Below are 10772 nucleotides of genomic sequence, written 5' to 3'. Positions count from 1 at the left end.
TGTTCAAGCGCTTTTGAAGAAGCAAGAATGCATGAATGTATGAATGTATGCAGCAGATGAAAGACACATTACGCTTACTTCCCTTCAACATCGGAAGATACCTAGCAGTGCCATCAGCATGGAACTGGCAGGAACCAGAGAGATCCAGGTACATACATCTACTGTCCGGAGTGGTCTTCATGGAAGAATTGCATTCAAAAAGCCATACCTTTGACGTGGAAACAAGACTGAACTCAACTATCCACGAAAACATAGGAACTGGGGTGCAGAAAAATGGTAGCAGGTTCTCTTGACTGATGAGTTAAATTTTAAATATATGGCTACAGCAGGAGGCAATTTGTTGGATGAACAGCTGGAGAGATATACAATAATTTGTGTCTGCAGACAACAGTGAAGTATGGTGGGGATTCCTTGCAAGTTTGGGGGCAGCATTTCTGCAAATGTTGTTGATTTCGTCAGGATCAATGGTGTCCACAATGCTGAGAAATACAGGCAGATATTTATCCATCATGCCATACCATCAGAAAGGTGTGTGATTGGCTGCAAACTTATTCTGCTGCAGGACAATGACCCCAAACATACAGCCAATGTCATTAAAGCGGATCTCCACTCTAAAGTGGAGTCCCGCTGATCGGCACCCTCCCCCCCTCCGGTGTCACATTTGACACCTTTCAGGGGGGAGGGGGGTGCAGATACCTGTCTACAGACAGGTATCTGCACCCACTTCCGGCCCTACGATACGGGCAAAGGACGGGTTTTTCCTCCGCTTCCCGTCCGTCCCCCGTTGTATGCTGGGAACACTCGGCTCCCAGCACACAGCGGGAGCCAATCGGCGGGCGCAGCGCGACTCGCGCATGCGCCGTAGGGAACCGGGCAGTGAAGCCGGAGCGCTTCACTTCCTGGTTCCCTCACCGTGGATGGAGGGGGGAGCAGCAGGGTGACGAGCGATCGGCTCGTCATCTGCTGCGATCACCGCTGGACTCCAGGACAGGTAAGTGTCCTTATATTAAAAGTCAGCAGCTGCAGTATTTGTAGCTGCTGGCTTTTAATATATTTGTTTAGTGGCACATCCGCTTTAAGAACTGTCTTTAGTGTAAACAACAAGGAGTCCTTGAAGTAATGGTTTGGCCCCCACAGAGCCCTGATCTCATCATCATCGAGTCTGTCAGTGATTACATAAAGAGACAGGAGGATTTGAGGCAGCCTACATCCAAAGAAGATGCATGGTTAGTTCTCCAAGATATTTGGAACAGACTGAGTGCCAAGTTCCTTCAAAATGTATGATAAAGTGTACCTAGAAAAATTGATGCTGTTTTGAAGGCAAAGGGTGGTCACACCAATTATTGATTTGATTTGGACTTCTCCTCTGTTCATTTACTTTCCATTTTGATAATTGATAAAAATAAACTATTAACACTTCCATTTCTTAAAGAATTTTTAATTTACAGCACTTTCTTTTTTTGTTTATAAGCACACAGCTGTTTTTAACTACATAAGGAGCTTAGAGAGATGGGGTGGAGAAAAAGCAGTACAATGATCTTCCCAGTGCTTGGCTGTGTGGGCTGGTGGATCAGCACAAGTATGCTCCCAACACAGCCAGAAAACTGACCACGCTTGAATGGGTGTGCCTAGCATGGTCAGTATGAAATGGGGAAAAATGGGGATTGGCAGAATCACCAGGGATTTCACACAAAGGAGCCAATACAAAGAAAAGAGGATACATTTTAATTTAAGTACATGGTACAACACATATCATAGTTACATAGTATGAATACATAAATATGATATGTTGGGGGTCACATATTCTTTAAAGACAAAAGACGGGTTATACCACTAATCCTTTATAGCTACAGTACAGCAAAAGAGTGTTGACACACTAGGCCAGGAAGTGTAATCCAGGATAGTCAACCAGCTGAAAATAAATGGGAAAACACGCCAAATGCAGCCATCACATCTGTTTGTTCTTAGGTTTAGATACATGCTATAAGGAGGCATATAAGAATTACATCCCACGGACACATCTTGTTAATGCCTGGCACCCTGTCAGTGCTAAAAGATCCTTTACTATTATAAATGAATCAACAGATCTGCCGGGGCTCTGTGATAGAGCTGCCGGAGCTGTGTATGTTTACTATTAACTCTGTCACCATAGGAGTGCGCAGCCTATTGCATTAGGATGTGCACCCCAAAGATCAAACACATAGTACCGATCACTCACGATGAAAGGGAAGGGGCTGGTAAGTTACATATTTAGCAGCTTCTTCCCCCACTCATTCTAAAACACCCCCGCAGCAACAGCTGGAGGGAGAGGGGTGTAGGGCAGGAGAGGGGTGTAGGGCAGGAGGGGGGAACCAGGGCAGTAGGAGGAATCTGTGCTGCATAGGGTGATTAGGGTGTGCCTGGGCACACCTGGCACACCCTGTACGCACGCCTATGTCTGGTTGTACGACCCCCCCCCCCAAGGAACAAACATAAATTGGGCTTCAGACTGGGGTGCAGCTACAGCCAACATTGACATAAATAAAGAGATGCTTTTCATCTGCAATGAGGCCACCAATCAGAATGGGATTGGATGCTACAGGTACTTTGTTCTCTGGTGAATTTAATTAAAGTTTACACATATTCATGAGAGTACTTCTTTAAAAACAAACCTCGAGACTGAAGAGCCACACAAGTGGGGCAGCAGCCAGATTGTTTTTTTCATTCTTCCAGGCAAAAAAAAGTCAAGACAAGATTAGTTGCCCATGGGAAAAGTTTTATCTTTTCTTTGTTCCTTTTTCCATTATTCATCTCTTGAATGAATGTAGCTTTAATCAAAGGTCTGGTCAAGAAGTAGTTAATCAGTTGTTTAGTTCCAGAACTAGAAATAAAAGTAGAGATATTTTATTACATATGGCCTATTTAGCATGAAACTGCATGTGATATTAACTACAAATGGTTCCAAAATTCCAAACGAAAGATTTGTTTAAGTAAAACAAAATTAGGCCTTTTATTTATGAAATTTTGACCTGTTTGGAACATTCGTATTTATGTTCTCTGAAGGTTTAAATACAATACACATGTGGGTGACACTATAGTGAATGGATACAATTTAAAATAATAAAAAGCTCCATCTTGTACCAAATACGTTTATAGAGTAGAAGTTCTCTAATGCACAAAAACATTTTTTCCAATATGTAATAAATGCTTTTTTATAAAAGAAGAAAAAATATATATCTATTACTCCACCTCCCCTTCCTGGTCTCTGCAATGCTTATGTTGCATACTGCCAATCAGTAGAAGTGCCACATGGCATGTCTGGCTTGACTAAGTGGGGTGCAGTCTTTACTCACTTAAAATGTATCCAAAGCCATAACTTTTTTTTTAGTTTTAGTTACTTTGTTTAGATTTTTATGTGTCAGGTTTTTATGCAGTGGTAAAACTACTGCCATAGCAGTTCAAGGGGTTGCTATGGGACCCGAACCAAGTAGGGGTCTTGTTGGGGCTTGCACAGTCCCCAAGTATAAGTTAATCGGATAAGACTGGGTAGACACAGAGCGGGAAGAGGAAATTATTTAATTTGTACTATTAGTTTTTTGTGCGGCTTGGACAGACGACATGCTCGAACGTAGAGACTGGCAGAGGAACTAGTAGTAGATGTCTTCTTCTGCCCGTTCTCGGTTTACAAATGACTGCATCAATCAGATGAGCTAACATACATGTGGGTGTAGGTGGAGGGGACAGGGAGTTCACCCCCTAAAGCAGGCATGTCCAAAGTCCGGCCCATGGGCCAATCGCGGCCTGCGTTCCAGTTTTGAAAGGCCCGCCTGGTTACTTGGACATATATATGTTTTGTGGCCCCCGACGATCTCCCAGCGCCGGGGCCACAAAGATGTATATGCCTTGGAACGGAACAGGGAGGGGACGGGACGAGCGCCGCACACACACAGGAGAATTTCCTGTTAATGGGCGGCCTCTGTAAAAGAACGTGCCATTGGACGACTGTTCTGTCCATCAAAGGAGATGGGACTTTCTATTAAAGAGGCCATTGTGTAAACAGGAGATAGTCCTGTAATTAATCTTTTGTGCTTGTGAGTGCATTCCTGGAAAATGGTGCTGCATTCCTGGCAATGGTGCTGCATTCCTGGCAATGGTTCTGCGTTCCTGGCAATAGTAAGTGCATTCCTAGCAATGGTGGGTGCATTCCTGGCAATGGTGAGGCTACATTCATGGCAATGGTGGGTCTGCAGGTGGGCACTGACCCTTATTTTGCTTCACAGTTCTTTATTTAAATATATTTATTTTTTCCTGAAACTTCTCTCTTAAAGTGAAGGTGCATGTTATATGCCAATAAATAATACGCCTGAGATCATCTCTTTACTCACACATAGCCACAAAGGCAAGAAAATTCTTGTTTGGCAGTGTACTAGTGCTCGGATGAACACAATTAGACCAAATTTTAATGGTTCAAAGAATTTCAGTTAAAATGGTCGGCCCTCACGCATGTTCACTTCATCAAATCTGGCCCTCTTTGAAAAAAGTTTGGACACCCCTGCCCTAAAGGGTGATTAGAAACCGCAAGCCATCTAAGTAGTTTTTCACACTTTGGTTCCTGGACACTTAACCTATTCACACCTGGAGCCAACACACACTACTGTTGCACTCTCACCTTCTCGAGATGATTAACCCTTGTAGGATAGGTATGCAGAACATGGCCCATACCTCACCAGTGTCCCATGGCTCTCCTTGGACACACAACATTAGACACATATTGGTACTCAGTATTACTAATTCTCTTTGCCATGAAGGCTCACATTTCAGGAAGCCCCCACTTTATAGTAATGCAAGGCCTTGGCTTAGTAACCACCCAGACCAGGTCCCTAGGCAAACCCTGTGCCACAGCAGGGCAAAGTATGAGTATCCCGCTGTGAGATGGGGGACATAAAGCACAACTGTCCTCTCAGCCAACAGGACCGCCGCCTCCCGCCAGGAAGCTGTTGCAGTAAAAGCATAGGAAAAGTTGGCAAACATCTGGATAACGGGCCACCTGGAGAAGGCGCAAAGGGGTAAAAGGATTTGTGTATTTTCGGTGTTGCCCTGAAAAAAACACATAAAGACCTTCTCTCCACTCTACAGTAATATTCAAAGATTGGTTATGACCATTTACCCAACTGCAATTAGGAAAATAACCGTTTTCCACATTGGCTGAGTCATCTGGCAGGTCGGTATAAATCTTAAGACTGGATGGGCAGAAATACAAAAACATTGGCAGGTAAACTAAATTCATTTAATCTCTGTAGTTATCCTGGAGTCCATCTTTAAGGCAGAACTTAACTCTCTCAATCAACACTGACTATGTTTAATCTTTAAACTGCTAGCCTAAGTAAATGGATAGGAAGGTATATTCTACTTACTTGTGTTGAAGTTTTTTTCCTTTAGTTACTTTCTGGATTCTGGCCTAGGGCAAAATGATGCCATACATGCCAGGAGTCTTCAGGAGGGGAGGAGATGCTTTCTCAGCTAAGCACACCCCACTGCCTGCATGCCTAAACTAAGGGCAGATGGATTACTGGAAGTAAATGAATGCTACATGAATTACCTGCCCTTACTCAAGATGGACGTGGCTAGAAATGCTAGATTGGTGTTTTTCAACAAAATAAAACAGACATGGCTGGATGGAGTGAGTTTGCTTTGCATATTAAAAATTAATGAAACAGTGTTTTTCATTTGCAGTGCTTAGATACAGTTGAGTTCCGCTTTAAGGAGTGAAATGTCTCTGTTCTGTAGGATTATGGTCAGGAAATCTGCTATAAGTAGGAAAAATCTTCTTTTTTATTCTATTCTATTCTAACGCACTTGTGAACTCTTTACCTTGAATGTCATTAAAATCTCTGACGTAAACTGCTCCGTAATGTGCTCAGTATCCGTTGAACCTCAGATCTGCTAACATTACACAACACAGCTGTTCCTCGCTATGTTATTTACCTTGATAAGAACATGAAAAAGCCTTCTTTTCATCCAGATGTTTTGAATCCTGGACTTGTCCCATGTAGTGAACCTTGCTGATGATATCCAATTAGATTGGTATGGAATTACACGGTGCCTTATTGACGTGATAGCCTGTATAATGAGAGTAGGGATTAGCATTTGCACCAACCATCGGGCAGGTGATTGTCTGCAGACCTGCTAGCTCTCTTTCCGAATTTCGGATGAAGAGTTCCTACACTTTCCTTGGGCTATCGTGTAACACAATAAAACTCATTTGTTCCAGGAAAGCCTCCGGGCTTCCAGGGTGCCATGTACAATAAGAGGCATCCAGGATATGCACACCCCACTCATTATGTTACCTAATGACTTTTCTGCCTGTGCATCGGCGGCTCTTGAAAGAATAATAATGTTACGGGGAGTATTGTTCGAGCTCTACTCTATGCCATGACTTCATCTTTTAACAATGAAGATTTGCAGCTGCATGTTGCTCATACAGGTCAGACAATAAAACAAATTAACCATAAGAAGGGGGGAAAAAAAACTTTTTGGGGATCCTTGGGGGGGGGGGGGGGATCTATAGGGTGACTTTCAAGATCTAAAAGTTCCTTAAAGTTAAACTGACACTAAACTCTGGTTTAAAAAAAATAAAAAGTATATTCTCGTATGTATTTTCAACTCAAATGGTCTCTTCTATTACTCCAAAATCATTTTCTTTTGCTGCTGTGATCCAACTTTCAGCTACAGGGTGGCTACGTTCCTTCTCCGTGGCCCCACTGAATGTAGGAACGTAGCCACTCTCACTTGCTTCCTCCTAAGATGGATTGTGGACTATGGGGTTTGTAGTGTGTGTAATGTGTGTAGAGCAGTGCACATGACCTCAACTAACGTGTGCTGCTTATTCCAAGTAAACTTACCTGAGACCCAATCAAGTGCTGTGCCTGAGAGCAGCACCTCTCTCTGCTCTCTCCTTCCTCATTGGCTCAGAGATAGCAGCCATTGGCTCCTGCTGCTTTTAATCACAGCCAGTGAGAAGGGATAGAGTGTGTCAGGATAGAGCCTTCACCAGTACCCACATAGCAAGTGGCTTGCTATGGTAAACACTCGGGGGGGGGGGGGGACACTGACGGGGGGGACCCCAGAAAAGGGCTGGGTTCACGTCTCTGTGCAAAGCGGCTAACAGCAGGTGTCCAGCGTGTCCCTGTTCATCGTTTCAGGTCTGATTTCGGTCTGAATTTTTGGCTGAATTTGGACCTGCAACGGACCAGAAGACTCACAGGACGTGCAATCCACTTCGCAGCCATTCCGGAGTTGTGTGAACCAGCTCCATTGAAAGCCGGTCACGGGCTCCTGAGCTGGGACTGGAGGGTATTAGTGACGAATGCCAGGCTCCTGAACCGGGACTTGAGGGTATTGGTGACATCAGAGCGTCACTCGTCCGCGGAGTGACGTATTGACGTCACCAATACCCTCAAGTCCCGGAAGGACGGGCTGTGTGGATGCATGCAGGCCGACGCTCCAAACTTAAGGCGATTTCTGGTAAATGCAATATAAAGTTTTGCATGAATAAAGGTTTTAAAGATTTTACACCATATGGAGCTCTTTCTTATTTTGGTGAACGCTGTCACACCCATATTGGGTAAGGAATTCGGACAGGAGGGCTCCGGGAACCAGTAAAGGCCTTGGCTGGACTGTAACCACAAGCGTGAATGACCTCTTGTAGTGAGTGGTCATTTGGAGCTGCTAAACAGACATTCCTGCCTTTGGTGGTGGCATTCTATTGGACAAATACGTGGATTTGTGTCCGAAGGGGCATTGTCCGTGAACTTGTTCTGCATACAGACGGCAGAACATTTTCAGCCAACATACACCAAACCACATGGTTTTTCAGCTCTTTACCACCACCCTTTGGGCAACTTCTGCTATTGTTGTCTGGTGTTTAGAATTGGTTCGGAGCATGCGTGTTTGTACTTTGGATTTTAGTCCTACGGATTTGTGTACACACGATCGGATGATCCGGTGGAACACATTTGTTGTCGGACTATTTGAGAGCATGCACAGCCAACATTTGTTGTCGGAAATTCCGACAACAATTGTCCGATGGAGCATACAGACGGATTATGCAACAAAACACGTCCATTGAACAATTGTTGTCGAAATATCTGTTCGTGTGTACAGGCCTTTATGGTAATTAGTGGTGGAGATGCACAAGATTGCACAAACAAGATTATCGTTACTTGGAAATAATATTTATTGTCACATCACTTGTGGACACTTTTTTCATTACAGTTTATTTGGGTTTTTGATTATATTGTTTTTTACTCTAGCGCAACTTGTTACACCTATCCAATTTTTGAATTGTACATGTCTTACAGGTGAGTTGCTGCTTATAGTAAATAAGTCATTGGTGTAGCACGTTTTTTTTTCATAATTTTTTAGATTTTTAGCAGTAATCTCCACTCTTTCCAAAACTATAAAAAGTTTTGCCTTTGGTTACAGTCTATATAACACTTACAGGTCTTGTCCCTCCCCCAGCTTGTGACTTCACAGTGAAGCAGCATTATTTCATCTGTTTGTCACTCTTCTTTCTCCTCCTGTCAGCACGTTCCTTGTTAGCATGTGAACAATGCAGCACAATCGACTGGCTCCTTGTGGTGCTTCTCCCTTTCCCTGTTGTACAGGGGAATGCAGGAGCCAGATGCAATAGGGGGGATTTACTAAAACTGAAGAGTACAAAATCTTGTGCAGCTCTGCATAGAAACCAACCAGCTTCCAGGTTTTATTGTCAAAGCTTAAGGCTAGGTTTACACTGCTGCGAATTCAAAATCGCGCTAAAAATGTTTTACCGCGATTTCGCGGCTGCGGTTTTGCCGCGATTTAAGAGACATCTGTGCAGGTTTCTGCACAGATGTCAATGTAAATCGCGGCCCGAAATCATAAAAAAGTAGTACAGGAACTACTTTTTGAAATCGGTGCAGCGCCGCAGATGCGGCGTCGTACCAATTAGGACGGTGCCATTGCCGACAATTGCCAGCAAATGCCGCCGATTTGAGATGCGATTTGACATGTGAAATCACATCTCAAATCGTACAAAATCGTACCCAGTATGAACCTGGGCTAAATGAACAAGCTGAAGTTAGAAGCCGATTGGCTACCATGCACATCTGCACCAAATTGGTGCTCCAGCTTTAGTAAATCTGCTCCAATGCATAATTCAGGTTCCTTTTATGGCTCTATTTGACTTTCTGCAGCTTCTAAACATTATAGCTGAACACTGTGTAAAGTTCACAGTGTGCAGTCAAATCAGAAGAGATTTTTCATTCTATCTGAAAGCTGTCATCTGGACAGGAAGTAAGAAGAAATATCTCCCTTACACACAGCATAATGTACTGATGGAGGTTATAACCCTTCTTAGCTCTATCAGATGTTTTCATACATTATTGAAGCCTTAGCACCTTAGGGTCTTGTTCACATGGGCAGCCAGGGTGGAGTTAGCAACCTCCCACCTAAAGAAGGAAGGGCATGCAGCTGCTCAGGGGTGTACACATACAAATAGCACTGCATTGTTGCTTTGGAAAAAATTAAACAGCATGTTGCATTTGCCGGGCAGTACCAATGATGAAGTTGACCCTATTAGGTGTTATGGTCCCTGCAACTCTGTGTAATGAGCATGGTTGCAGCACAATGGTGCCGCATTTACAGAGTTAAAACAAGTGGTGAGGAGGCCTCCTCCTCGCCTGTCAAACTCCTCTGAAAAGCAATCCACTGTGGATTGCTTTTCAGAATAGCAGCAAGGGCTTAAACTGACCATAATATGTTAAATATTGTAAAACAAAACAAAAAAATATATCCAGTATATATATATATATATATATAAAATGAGAAAGGCAATTTCTTCCCATTATGTCATATCTAACTGAAGATCTCATCCTTTCCATAGGCTATATGTGTCTTTGTAGCTGCCGTGTTGGGAAAATCTTTTCAAGCTTACTAGCTGTCTCTGGAGGTGTGCCCGGAGGTGCTGACATCATGATGACTGATTCAACCTCGAGTCCTGTATTCACACCTAGCTGAATGAGAAGAGATCAGATTATAGAGATAACATTCAGTCCATCAAACATTCTAGGTAAAGCGAATATCTCTTGAAGGGAATGTGTGATCTTTTCAATTTCATATATCTATATTATATTTAATTATTATTTATTTTTAAAAATGTTTTTAATATAATATTTGATATTTTTGATACTTTTATCTTAATATTTCTATTGATCTTAATATTTTTGTATTTATTTTTAAAGCTGTGTTAGTATGCAGGGTGCCGGTATACTTGTAGCATTGACCTGACTGTGAGAAATTGGGCAGTGCAGTTTTAAACCCAGTTTCTCACAGTCACTCCTTGCTGACACAATCGGCTCCTTTTACACAGCTGTCCTGACCAGGTCTGCCTGTCAATTTTCAGGCGAACATAATGGGAAGGCCCATGCCTCTCTATGGACAGGTGGATGTATTGGGCCATGCCCAATATTTAGGGAAAATTAAACCATGCCAATTTTTGCAAAACAAATTTTTTATCACCAGACACGCCCACAAAAATTGGTGACCAACCAATAATTAACAGACTGCTCCGCCTATGCTGGCTTTCTGCAAAGTTTGCTAGAAAGCGTATATAACAATGTACAAGGGGTTCATCCAAAAAATAATAATCTGATACAATAAACATTAATGTTACATTTTTTCAAGTTAAGACAATTGGATATCTCATGGGCTTGTATAAATCAGAATTATTTAAAAGTATTTCTTAATAAAGT

The 10772-nt window shown here is 42.8% G+C and overlaps 1 long non-coding RNA gene across 1 annotated transcript; it reads right to left on the bottom strand.

Moving 5' to 3' along the window:
* Positions 1–2818: 2818 nt before the first annotated feature.
* LOC120944873 lies at positions 2819–10040 on the bottom strand. The gene is made up of 3 exons (XR_005750520.1): positions 9956–10040; positions 5965–6099; positions 2819–2860 (listed from the first exon to the last, which is right to left on the bottom strand). It is a non-coding gene; the product is annotated as an uncharacterized LOC120944873 (long non-coding RNA).
* Positions 10041–10772: the final 732 nt, after the last annotated feature.

The sequence above is a fragment of the Rana temporaria genome, chromosome 7, assembly GCF_905171775.1.
Source record: "Rana temporaria chromosome 7, aRanTem1.1, whole genome shotgun sequence".
In the NCBI taxonomy this organism is placed as follows: domain Eukaryota; kingdom Metazoa; phylum Chordata; class Amphibia; order Anura; family Ranidae; genus Rana; species Rana temporaria.
Note: the sequence above shows the minus strand (reverse complement) of the source record. Positions and strands in the feature narration are given on the sequence as shown.